Raw genomic sequence first — 13,329 nt, forward strand, 5'->3', positions numbered from 1 at the left:
TTCACACATGATCGGTGCGGGAAACCTCCATGCACCAGCCATGGCTTTCCACCCCACTGTGGACAGCAGCGGCTGCGGCTGCGGCTGCGGCTGCGGCTTGGGCTCCTCCTGCCTCTCCCATGGCTCTCCCCCCCCCCACCCAGCTTCTATCGGCTCTCCCCCCAGCCTCCAGCAGTTCTAGCCATCCACTGGGCCCCATCCATCCCTGTCCGGCTGTACCAAATTGCTAATCCCCCGCTGTCAGACAATGAAAAGCTGCTTCACCAGTGGGGGGATTTGAAATCCCTGCGGCTTTATCTCCTCTCCTTGCAGTGCTGACAGTACAGACTATAGGGATTCTAATTGGCCAGAAGCTGTCTAGCCCATACTGTCAGCACTGCAAGGAGAGAAGAAACAGCCATGGGGATTTCTAATCTCCCCACTGGTGAAGCCGCAAAGGTATTGGTAATCAGTGCCGGGGAGTACTTGACTGAAAGTATCGGTACTCATACTCACTGGTAAAAAAAATGGTACCAGTGCACCCATAGTTAGTGTCATTTCAAGTATTTCTTTTTTCATCTGCAGCTATTATTAAAATAATATCTGCTAATTCTGCCTTGTTGAGGCAATTCCTGTTATAGGGTGACAATGCTCTATCCCTTTCTTCCAATTGTGCTCCTGCGTTGTCACTTCTGTCACATGGACCTTTAATGGAGACTAGAAGTGGCTATTTCAACAGTACTCAGGCATGGTCCTAGGTGTCACCATCAGGAAATCAGCCCTGAGAAATGCCATACAGCCTTCGCTAGAGTGCATGCAGACAGGAAGAGGCTGAGAAGAGGCTGCAGGAGATCAGCAGCTTTGATTGAAAATAAGGCAAAATGTCATTTCATTTAAATGGTGATTGGCTATGATATACAGTGCTTTAGAAAACTATATGTCAATCATTTAGAATTTACATCTACTTTAAAAAGATTATAACTAGCTATTCATAACTGGAGGCTATAGAGCACACGAACAAGTAACTGTATTTTAGTACAGAATTAGGAGCAGAAGATGTATAATTTCAAAGCACAACATTCTAATGTCTTGATATTAATGTATACCTAAGAACAAAACATTTTTAGTTTTCTATTGTGTGGGCAATGGTTAAAACCCCGTCAGTTTTTTGGTCCTCTGTAGATGCAGGCGCTGTGGAGCAATTAATCCTCAATGTTGACAAAAGAACCACTGAAGTCCTTCTATTGTTTCTCTCAGCATCTCAGTTCCCCCTACTTACATATCTTGGCACTTACTTAGCAGTTCAGCTCCCCCACTTCCCTCTCCTGGCATTGACTCTGAAGCTCAGCTCCCCAGCTGCTCTCTCCCGGAATTGACTCAGCAGCTCAGCTTCCCCGCTTCCCTCTCACAGCAGTGACTCAGCAGCTCAGCTCCCCAGCTTCCCTCTTCCGGCATTCATTCAGCAGCTCAGCTCCCCCACTTCCCTCTCACAGCAGTGACTCAGAAGCTCATCTCCCCCGCTTCCCCCTCACAGCAATGACTCAGAGGCTCAGATCCCTGCTTCACTCTCCAAGCAGTTAATCAGTAGCTCAACTCCCCTGCTTTCCTCTCCCAGCAGTGACTTAGCAGCTCAGCTCCCCTGCTTTCCTCTCCCAGCAGTGACTCAGAAGCTCATCTCCCCCGCTTCCCCCTCACAGCAATGACTCAGAGGCTCAGATCCCCGCTTCACTCTCCAAGCAGTTAATCAGTAGCTCAGCTCCCCTGCTTTCCTCTCCCAGCAGTATCTCAGCAGCTCAGCTCTCCCGCTTTCCTTTCCCAGCAGTGTCACAGCAGTTCAGCTCCCTTGCTTTCCTCTCCCAACAGTGTCTCAGCAGCTCAGCTCCCCCGCTTTCCTCTCCCAGCAGTGTCTCAGCAGCTCAGCTCCCTCTCTTTCCTCTCCCAGCAGTGTCTCAGCAGCTCAGCTCCCTCTATTTCCTCTCCCAGCAGTGTCTCAGCAGCTCAGCTCCCTCCCTTTCCTCTCCCAGCAGTGTCTCAGCAGCTCAGCTCCCTCTCCCAGCAGTGTCTCAGCAGCTCAGCTCCCTCGCTCTCCTCTCCCAACAGTGTCTCAGCAGCTCAGCTCCCCTGCTTTCCTCTCCCAGCAGTGTCTCAGCAGCTCAGCTCCCCTGCTTTCCTCTCCAGCAGTGTCTCAGCAGCTCAGCTCCCTCGCTTTCCTCTCCCAGCAGTGTCTCAGCAGCTCAGCTCTCCCACTTTCCTCTCCCAGCAGTGTCTTAGCAGCTCAGCTCCCTCTCTTTCCTTTCCCAGCAGTGTCTCAGCAGCTCAGCTCTCCCGCTTTCCTCTCCCAGCAGTGACTAAGCAGCTCAGCTCTCTCGCTTTCATCCCCCAGCAGTGTCTCAGTAGCTCAGCTCCCTCTCTTTCCTCTCCCAGCAGTGTCTCAGCAGCTCAGCTCCCCTGCTTTCCTCTCCCAGCAGTGTTTCAGCAGCTCAGCTCCCCTCGCTTTCCTCTCCCAGCAGTGTCTCAGCAGCTCAGCTCTCCCTCTTTCCCACTCTCAGTGATGATTCAGCAGTTCAGTTTCCCTTGCTCCCCTCTGCCAGACGTGATGCCCTCCTTCTAGATCCCTATTGTTCCTACTCCCAACAGTGAGATACCATTCACAACATGACATGTAACACCAAACATCGAGCATATTTGTGTTTTTGCATTTTTTTTTTTTATCAACTGCATGTATAGGGCAGCCCATTCATTTCAAACGGCTGCCATACACACTACATACTATACAGCAAAGAAGCTCATGCATCTCTTTTGTCATGCATTTTTTTGGTGTGACAAAATGTGTATCTGTCTACCGTGTTTGGAGTGCCAATGACAATCAATGGCACCACAAACATGAAATGTAGTTTTCCATGGTTTTATCATCTTCTCAGCTCTCCTTACTACCCCTTCCCATCAGTGATTCAGCAGCTTAGATCCCCCTGTATCCCCTACCCAGCAGTAACACAGCAGCTGAGCTCCCCCTGCTCCCCCCTCCCAGCAGTGACTAATCAGCTTAGCTCCTCCTGGTTCCTCTCTCCATCATCAATGGAGGCTGATGTGCCTTGTTGGATATAACTTCCTACAAACAGAGGTTGGAGCATCCTCATGCTGAAAGATCATTTAAAGACAAACTACACTAAGGGAAGTGTTTAGGCTTCTATTACGGATTACGGATGACAGAAAATGCTAGTTGCCTGGCTGTCAGCTAAATCCAGCATTTTTAGTATTGAATTACAAACCTGGAGCAACTGTACATAAAAGGAGTCCTGACTTTACTTGCCGCATGCTTGTTCTGGGTCAGCTATTCAGAAATTATTGAGGCTAAAGACAGCCGGGCCACAAGAATTTTCAGAAGCTGGTAAGCAATGGCTGGCACAATTCTCTCAAAATAGGTTCTTTAACCCCTTCCCGGCCAGCCCTATCATCCTTTTAACAGGATCTTTACACCATGGGGGTTGTTAAGGATCGTCAATCATGTGACTACTGTGATTGGCTCTCAGAGTGGTCCCATGATTGTTAGCAGGTCCCGCCAGCTACTGATTAATAGCTAAGATAGAGCTGTCTGTGGCAGCTCGGTGACTGTGCTGGGAGTTTCCATTGAGCACGCTCTCAGCACAGAAAGTTCTGCCACCAGGGGCGGACTGACCATTTTAGCACTCGGGTACTGCCCAAGGGCCCGGGGTCAGTAGGGGGCCCCATGAAATGCCCCTGCTACCTTTTTATAGGCTTTTTTGAGTGTGGGCAAGGACACAGGGGCCCCATGATCCACTATTGCTCGGGGGCCCATGAGTTGTCAGTCCGTCCCTGTCTGCCACCCATAGACACATTTGTGCTGGAGTTAAACCACCCTCTTTGCTGCCACACATAAGCGGAATGCGGGCAGCGAGAGCTTAAAGGCAAAACAAAAGAAGGTGTGAGCTGGCGGGGCCCCTGATGATTGTAGAGGGAATCACTAGGAAAAGATATGAGGGTTATATTCAATAACCTGATTCATCTGGCTGGAATTTTGTGTTTTACAAACGTCCTTATCCTAGGAGGAGAAAATTCACGTTTTTTTTTTCGGTAAAAAGTTTCATTCCGTCTCCCTTTTGGCCAACAGTACAATAAAAAGCAGAACTCATTAAAAAGTGTGACAGTCTGCAGTGAATACGCCTCAGGCTCTTTTCTGTTTCTCTACCCATAATCCCTTGCATCTCCCCTAGAATTTGTCTCGTGTCTGCATCCTTTCTGAAAGAATTGTTCATGATATAGAAATGATCTGGACAGCTTTTTATGATCAAAATATATATATATATATATATATATATATATATATATATATATATATATATATACTGTATATATATATATATATATATATATTTATTATTATTTATTTATTTTTAATTATTATTATTATTTTTTAATAATTATTAATTACATTGGGATGTATATTGGGTGGATAGCCATATTTGCTCGTTACAAATTCAGACTCTGCTTCCAGCTTTGCAGCACCATACCATGGTTGTGTGTTACTGCTCCCTTTCAAGTTGCAAGTCTAGAAGTAAGTCAGCTGACAAAGCTCACTATGTTACTTTGTATCACTCTATCTCCTGTTTGAACAATGTTTTTAAACACAGTGCCTGAAGGTCTGTTTTTCTATGGCAGCTGCTGTAATAGCTTCTGTATTATATATAAAGCAATCCCTGGATGTCACTTTGACAGCCAGGAATGGCCAGCAAATGCAAGGGAGGTAGCGGCAGTGGGGCAGAAGGACAGGATGGATAAGGCTTCATTCACATGGGCCTATGCATTCTTTTATGCATTTTTTGAAATGAAGCAGTGTGAAAGCAGTCTTAATGTTCTAATTCTTACTTTTTTGCAGAACTCAGTCTCAGTCCCGCAAAGACTGAGTCTCGTGAAGACTGAGACTGAGCTCTGCAGTCACTTTTGAAGCAGTTGGTTTCCTATTACGGGTCACAATCCCGCGCAATGTCCTTTTGCCTGTGTCAGTCAGTTGATCATGTCAACCGCGCTTATGCTTATCAGATGACATTTTCCCAGAAATTGTATATGTCCTCATAACCTTTGGCACTGTACCTCGTGACATGGCAAATAAATTGGCAGCTTCAGTTACAGAGGCACCTGCTAAGCAGCACCAACAATTTGCCCTCTTTGAAGCTCAGTAAGCTCTGATATGACTCGGTGTTACTAGCAGCGCACGCAGTGAATGACAAAAGTGAGGCTTCCCACCTGCTATCTAGGTGTCTCATCACACAGTGGAAGCAAAGGAGCGCTACATCACTTCTGCTTTCAACGCTAAACATGTCACTTTTACACCTGCAAATCATGTGGTGTTTCCATTTTTTGTCTAACCTATATATATATATATATATATATATATATATATATATATGGGTTAGACACACATATTGTGTATATAAATATATATATATAGGTTAGACACACATATTGTGTATATAAATATATATATATATATATATATACAATATGTGTGTGTGTGTATATATATATATATATATATATATATATATATATATATACACACACACAACAATATGTGTATATATACTATATATATACACACAGAGAGGGAGAGTGTGTGTTTGTCTGTATGTATGATTGTAAAGCAAGATTTTTGGCAATTTATATATTATATTTGAATTATTCATTATTGTATAATTTTATAGTGATAGGACTTTGAATAGTTTATTAATTATGAAGAAGGGGTGGGATTTAAAAGTGTGTACTTCTTCCCACTCCTGTTCAGATATGTAAACTAAAAAAATTGTCTTTAGCTGTTTGTATCCTCTTGTAACTAGATGTTTTGTGACCTTGCACACTGTATGATTATTTCTTACTTTTTCATATTTTTAATTTTTACATGTTCTAAATAAACTAAACTAAATAAATATATATATATATATATATATATATATATATATATATATATATATATACATATATATATATATATATTTATATTTATTTATTTTTTTTTTAACTAAAGAGGAATTTCCCTTTAATGATTATTTCTTACTTTTTTATATATTTAATTTTTTTATGTTCTAAGTAAACTAAACTAAATATATATATATATATATATATATATATATATATATTTAGCTAAAGAAGAATTCCCCTTTAAAAGTAAAGCGGACAATTTGGCTAGAAATAAACTTAAATAAAACTTGATAAGTAATATAAGCAATATATGCATCATATTGGCTATTGAGTTGAATCATTTTCCCTTTCCTAACCAATGAGATTCTGATATTTCCACATCAGACCCACAGAGTATTTTCCCTTTAATAAAAGTTTATGGTAAGGACTCCGCTTTTGTCCTGACGTAACTTGCCAGCTGGGCCGTCGTGAACTGACTGTGTAATGGACAGGCCGGCAAAGATCAGTGACCTACATAGTATCTGCTTGATCGATACGGGGCAGGCATACACAATAACAGCGGCGCTGGGCATGTTAATATTGATTTATATAAAAGCATAATGGAAACATAGAGAATGAGGCCTTAGTGCTGGAGTGTAACCGCATAGTGCTTTGATCTTTGATGTCAATAAATTAAACAATCTCTCTATCACGCTAAAACGCATTCATGTCCAAGACTTTATGGAGAAGGTAGATGGCAGACTGTGTATAATTAAGCAGCTATAAGCTTTTTATTAATGAGCTGAAGACTACACACATCAAAGAAGTAAAGTGTCTTTGCTTAAAGGGACCCTGGTGTCAGAACAGAACAGTATTGAAAGTATAACTAAAGGCAAAACTTTTTTCATTTTGCATAGAGTGCAGAGGGATTAGAACCCCCTGTCAGTTTTTTTGCTCTCTGTGTCCCCGTACGGGAGATTCACCCTCTCTCTATTTGTCCTGTTTACCATTCCATTATCATTGAAAGTAAGAGTAAAATCCCAAATTTTGGGTTGTCCCCAGAACAGGAATAGAGGGGTCATTTTCCAATGGGGGCACTAGTTCTGGTGACTAGCAGGGATTCCTGTTGTGCCTATGGGACAGGAAGTGAAGATAAAGAGCCCCAATGGGACACAAATGGCAAAAAAAAAACAGTTTTGCCTTTAGTTGTACTTTAAAAAATATTTAAGCCTTGCAGTTCTGGGTATAGAAGATATTTGGATGATTGAAGTCAGCGCAACTTAATTCATATATAAGTAAAAAATCACTTTGCAAGGTGAACATTCACTTTAAAAGCAAACTCAGTCTCATTCTTTAGTAAATGAACCCCACGCACAAATACTGACTTAGGAGTCTCCAATTAAAAAAAAAGAAAAGAAGAAAAGCCCTCCACACCTACCCCATTGAGTATTGGCCAATCTATCATGCCTTAGGGCCATTCACAGTTTCTACAACGCTCCTGATCTATCTCTTGAATCATGCCTGCAGTCTCTGACCATCTCTTATAGAATGTCTGCAGTCATTGATCATCTCCTGTATCATGTTTGCATTCTCTGGCCATCTGTTGTATCATGTCTGCAGTCTCTGACCATCTGGTGTATCATGTCTGCAGTCTCTGACCATCTCTTGTATCATGTCTGCAGTCTCTTACCATCTCTTGTATCATGTTTGCAGTCTCTGACCATCTCTTGTACCATGTCTGCAGTCTCTAGCCCAGTGTTTTTCAACCTTTTTTGTGCAAAGGCACACTTTTTTCATGAAAAAAATCACGAGGCACACCACCATTAGAAAATGTTAAAAAAATTTACCTCTGTGCCTATATTGACTATATATAAAGTAATTCTCTTGAATAGGAATCAAACACAAAGAAATTATTTTATAATTACTTTATTATGAAATAATAAAGTATTTTATAATTGGACCCGGGGGCCGGACCAAGAGTAGATGAATGATGTGTATGTGTCATCCATAGTAAGTATAGTAATATTCCCCCATAGTAAGCATAGTAATTAATCCCCCATATAGTAATTCATCCTCCATATAGTAATTCATCCCCCATAGTAATTCATCCCTCATATAGTATTTCATCCCCCCATATAGTATTTCATCCCCCCATATAGTATTTCATCCCCCCATATAGTATTTCATCCCTCATATAGTAATTCATCCCTCATATAGTATTTCATCCCTCATATAGTATTTCATCCCTCATATAGTATTTCATCCCCCATATAGTATTTCATCCCCCCATATAGTATTTCATCCCCTCATATAGTATTTCATCCCTCATATAGTATTTCATCCCCCCATATAGTATTTCATCCCTCATACAGTAATTCATCCCTCATATAGTAATTCATCCCCCATATAGTATTTCATCCCTCATATAGTATTTCATCCCCCCATATAGTATTTCATCCCTCATATAGTAATTCATCCCCCCATATAGTATTTCATCCCCCCATATAGTATTTCATCCCCCCATATAGTATTTCATCCCTCATATAGTAATTCATCCCTGATATAGTAATTCATCCCCCATATAGTATTTCATCCCCCCATATAGTATTTCATCCCTCATAAAGTAATTCATCCCTCATATAGTATTTCATCCCCCACAGTACTATTCCCCCCCCCCCCTTCTAGTAAGCCAAGTCCCCCGTGTCAATTCACTTACCTTTTGCGTTCCTCTCGCTGTCTTCCCGCGCCGTTCGGGTCTTCAGGGCGGACTGTGAGAGGAGCCTAGCTCCCCTCCCCTCACGTTCGGCACGCTGCCCCGCCTACACACATCCTGACAGCCACATCCGCAAGCCGGATTAAAAGGTCCGCGCGGACTTTTGGGGCTGCCAACCGAGAGGAGGCAGGGGAGCGGCCGACCGAGAGGAGGGAGGGGAGCAGGCGCCCGGCACACAGAAGAGCCGCATTAGACTGGGTAAAGAGCCGCATGTGGCTCGCGAGCCGCGGCTTGCCGACCACTGAATCATTAGATTCTAATGATTGGTCTATTTGTGAGCCGAAGCCACATGTTACAGATGAAATTGGAATTTTTCCCACGGCACACCAGACAATATCTCACGGCACACTAGTGTGCCGCGGCACAGTGGTTGAAAAACGCTGCTCTAGCCATCTCTTGTATCATGTCTGCAGTCTCTGACCATCTCGTGTATCATGTCTGCAGTCTCTTACCATCTCTTGTATCATGTTTGCAGTCTCTGACCATCTCTTGTATCATGTCTGCAGTCTCTAGCCATCTCTTGTATCATGTCTGCAGGCTGTGACCATCTCCTGTATCTTGTCTGCAGTCTTTGACCATCTCTTGTGTTTTGTCTGCAGTCTCTGACAACCTCTTGTATTTTATCTGCAGTCTCTGACCATCTCTCGCATTATGTCTGCAATATTTGACCATCTCTTCTTTCATATCTGCAGTCTCTGACCATCTCCTGTATCATGTCTGCAGTCTCTTACCATTTTATGTATCATGTCTGCAGTCTTTGATCATCTCCTGTATCGTGTCTGCAGTCTCTGACCATCTCTTGTATCATATCTGCAGTCTCTGACCATCTCTTGTATCATGTCTACAGTCTCTGACCATCTCTTGCATTATGCCTGAAGTCTCTGACCATCTCTTGTATCATGTCTGCAGTCTCTGACCATCTCATGTATCATATCTGCAGTCTCTGACCATCTCTTGTATCATGTCTGCAGTCTCTGACCATCTTTTGCATTATGCCTGAAGTCTCTGACCATCTCTTTTATCATGTCTGCAGTCTCTGACCATCTCTTGTATTATGTCTGCAGTCTCTGACCATCTCCTGTATCATGTCTGCAGTCTCTGACCATCTCTTGTATCATGTCTGCAGTCTCTGACCATCTCTTGTATCATGTCTGCAGTCTCTGACCATCTTTTGCATTATGCCTGAAGTCTCTGACCATCTCTTTTATCATGTCTGCAGTCTCTGACCATCTCATGTATCATGTCTGCAGTCTCTGATCATTTCCTTTTCCATGTCAGCAGTCTCTGGTCATCCTCTGTATCCTGCCCTTAGTTTTTAATCATATCCTATTGTGTGTCTGCTGTCTCTGACACTGAATTTTCACTGAATTTTATGTGCGACCCTTTGGTGATGGTAGGGGTTACACTTTAGGCCCCCCATACTGTGTTTGACTGTTGTGTCCACGTTGGGAGATTTCTCCTCTAGTCCTGTTCCTCTGACAACCATCACTTTCTTCAAGTGACAACAGCTATCAAAAGCTATGAAGAGGGCGAATCTCTCCCAGCAGAGGGTATAATCCTTCTCACCTTTCATTATAAGGACATGGGACAGAATTCTGAGAATGTTATCCAGATACTTGCCCCGTGTGACATTCTCATAAGCAATGAATGGAAACGTTGATTCCTCCAGACGGGAAGAAATTATACGATGAGCCTATCATTCATTATATCGGTTTTACAATTTCTGTGCGGCGGTAGACTGCGGACTGCTCGTCTGTGACAACACGCATAGGGCTGCATAAGGATACAAATACATAGCTTCCTCTGTTCTGGGCACAATGGGTCCAGTATATCATCCACCAATGGACAGACACATTATTGTCATCAATGGAAATTTGTTTTATTTAATTAATCTGAGGTCGCGTCTGTCTCCGCGTCTTCACCGCGTTCGGCTCAAAGTCAGAATGGGATTTGAAGAAGAGAGGAGAAGTGAATGTATCTTGTTGTAATTTGAGGTCAGGCAAAGGATTAAGAACAAATTCTCCCTCGGAAAGTGTTTGTGTTGCAGAGCCGAGCTGGCAGAGAGCGATTAAAGAGCCGCTAAGCCTTAAAGTGGAAGGAAAGGGAAATGGCTGAATTCATATCTGACATCTAGAAGTGGGAACCTGCCATAAAAATGTTACATTGTTAATATAGTAAGTTTTCATATTAGATAGCACTGCCCAGGGGCAGACTGACAACTCATGGGGCCCCCGGGCAATAGGGGATCATGGGGCCCCTGTGTCCTTGCCCAAACTCAAAAAAGTCTATGAAAAAGATACCAGGGGCATCTCATGGGGCCCCCTACTGACCCCAGGCCCTCGGGCAGTGCCCGAGTTTCCAAATGGTCAGTCCGCCCCTGGCACTGCCAATGTCTGACCTCATTTTTCTCCATTGCAGTTTAAGCAATACAGTATAGTCAAGGACTGACCCAGTCTGTGATTGGATGGTGAATGAGCAGTCATCCTTGTACTATGCCTTCCTATCAGCCATTTCACTGTGCCCCAGAGCTGTCACGGGGGTAGTTCCAACTGAGACAGCCATTTTTGACAACCATTGTCCATTTGGTTATTTTTCTGGTACAATAACGTTTTTATTTAGTAGTCATGACAAGGTACAGGTAAAACAATGGGGTCCTTTGCAGGGGACCATTGTAGAAGCAAAAGGGATAAAAACAAATAAACAAACTAGCCCATCACAAAAAATTTCCTCATGGGGGAGCAAGAATATCCAACAGCTGACACCATAGAGCGTCAGTGTATATTTGAGGGCTTAATAAAATTGGGGGGGGGGGGCGGGAGTGAGGATGAGGAGGGGAGGAGGGAAAGGAGAAGGAGAAGAAAGAAAGAAAGAAAGAAAGAAAGAGAGAGAAAGGAAGAGAGAGAGAGAAAGAGAAACAGCACCATCCAAACACCTTGAGAGAAATCCTGTTTATGGAGAGATCTGGGGTCTATTGGAGCCCAGATCTCTCCACTGCCCTTAAAAGCACCTGACCAAACAAAGATTGGTTTGATCAGATGCCTTCACAAGCCAGTAATCCGGAGTAAAACCAAAAGTGATAAAATACTCATTGCTTCCAGTTTCTTAGACCATAGAGATGATTGGGGATGTTCCAGTCCTTGGTCATCTTTATGGTCAGCTGGCGGAACCACCTTCTTCAGCCCTGGGCTCCCCCCGGTGGGACAGAAGAACCCAGGAAGGCGGCGGAAATGGGGCCCCTCTTCCACGGCCTGTAAAAGCGATCCAGCAGCTAATTACCTGTAAGGATCACTTTTACATTAAAGCCCATGGCAGGCCAAAAATATTATACTGGGATGATGCCTGTAGCATTATCCCGTATTACAACTTCACCCTGGCAACGTACAGGTACGTTGCAGAGGCTGAAATGGTTAAATTGTGCTCACAATTTGTATAGCTGTCTCCTACCCTCTATTTAGGATGTGATCCTAAGGAGCAGCTAACCATACATCTTATTTTTATATTTATATTTTTATCTTCATTGTTTTTAAATGATTCATTACTCGCATGTTCTGGCTGATATTTGTTGTTGCCTTCCATGTAATGCCTTATTGTGACACCACTCCCAGTAGTAGTTCATACGGTATGTCACCCTAGGAACATTGAGTATGATAGTTTTGGGTAAATATAAATAGCCCCCTTCACGATAGGTCCCATAGGCTTGAAAAAGGGGCCTGGGTGGCTCTGAGATGCATAGCCATGCCCATTTTGCCCTCCAGAAATTTCTGACATCACTTCTGGTCTGGCCTGCATACCACTGAATTCCCTGGCTTCCTGGTTCTGAGCCTGCTTCCTGGTTCTGAGCCTGCTTCCTGGTTTCTTATAGCTGGCCAGCGGTGACGAAGCTGTTTCTTGGAGCAAAGTGATCTGCCATCCATCCGAATGGTATCAGTATTGGGATGTGCTTATGACAAGCACCATATTTTACCACTTTTGAGTTGTTTATTGTCTTTTTATCAAGAAAGTCTTTTTAATGCTACACTTAGGAGCCCTGTGGTGTTCCTTTCAGTTTTGACAACCCCCCTTCTCATTGTTGGTTGCTAGGATGCTGGCGGCTGCCTGCACTATAACAACCACTGATGCTCTGCGGCATGGGCCACCAGATAATGGCATCACTGTGCAGCCAGTGAACTAATGAATGGGAGCCCTTCCTATCTGCCTTCGGCATCATGGCCCCCTAGATGGATGCCACCGGCAGCAGAGGGCTAAAGTGAACCTTTCTATTTTCAATGCATGTAGACATAATAGAATGCGCCCCAACATATGATTCAAAAGCACACCAACTCTCAAAATTCTAAAATGTGTGAACTTGGGGAGGCAGAAGACAATGAGGTAGGGCCATCAGCACTACTAGCCAACAAAGGCACCAAATGTAACCTAATACACATTTTTATTTTCTTTGGCTTGAGACGGGTTTGCTTTAAACGGTTAATCCATCAGAGTTGAGATTCCCCATATTTCCTCATAAATAAAAACAGAACTCAATTTCCTCTCTCTTTAATAGCAGCTGTTATTACAATCACTACATTTTGTTTTGCTGTATGTACATGTCTATTATTTTTCCATATTGAAGCTTACCATCTCTACGATTAACAAACAGAAATAAAATGTTTGCCAATCCCGGGAGT

At 43.2% G+C, this 13,329-nt stretch overlaps 1 protein-coding gene across 1 annotated transcript in view; it reads left to right on the forward strand.

The window, feature by feature from the left end:
• The window catches only part of ABCG1 (ATP binding cassette subfamily G member 1), a 139,638-nt gene that overhangs the window by 61,597 nt on the left and 64,712 nt on the right, over positions 1-13,329 (forward strand). The gene's annotated exons all lie outside the window — the stretch shown is intronic.

The sequence above is a fragment of the Staurois parvus genome, unplaced genomic scaffold, assembly GCF_062004578.1.
Source record: "Staurois parvus isolate SC_StPar_1 unplaced genomic scaffold, SC_StPar_1.0 ptg000574l, whole genome shotgun sequence".
Taxonomy (NCBI): domain Eukaryota; kingdom Metazoa; phylum Chordata; class Amphibia; order Anura; family Ranidae; genus Staurois; species Staurois parvus.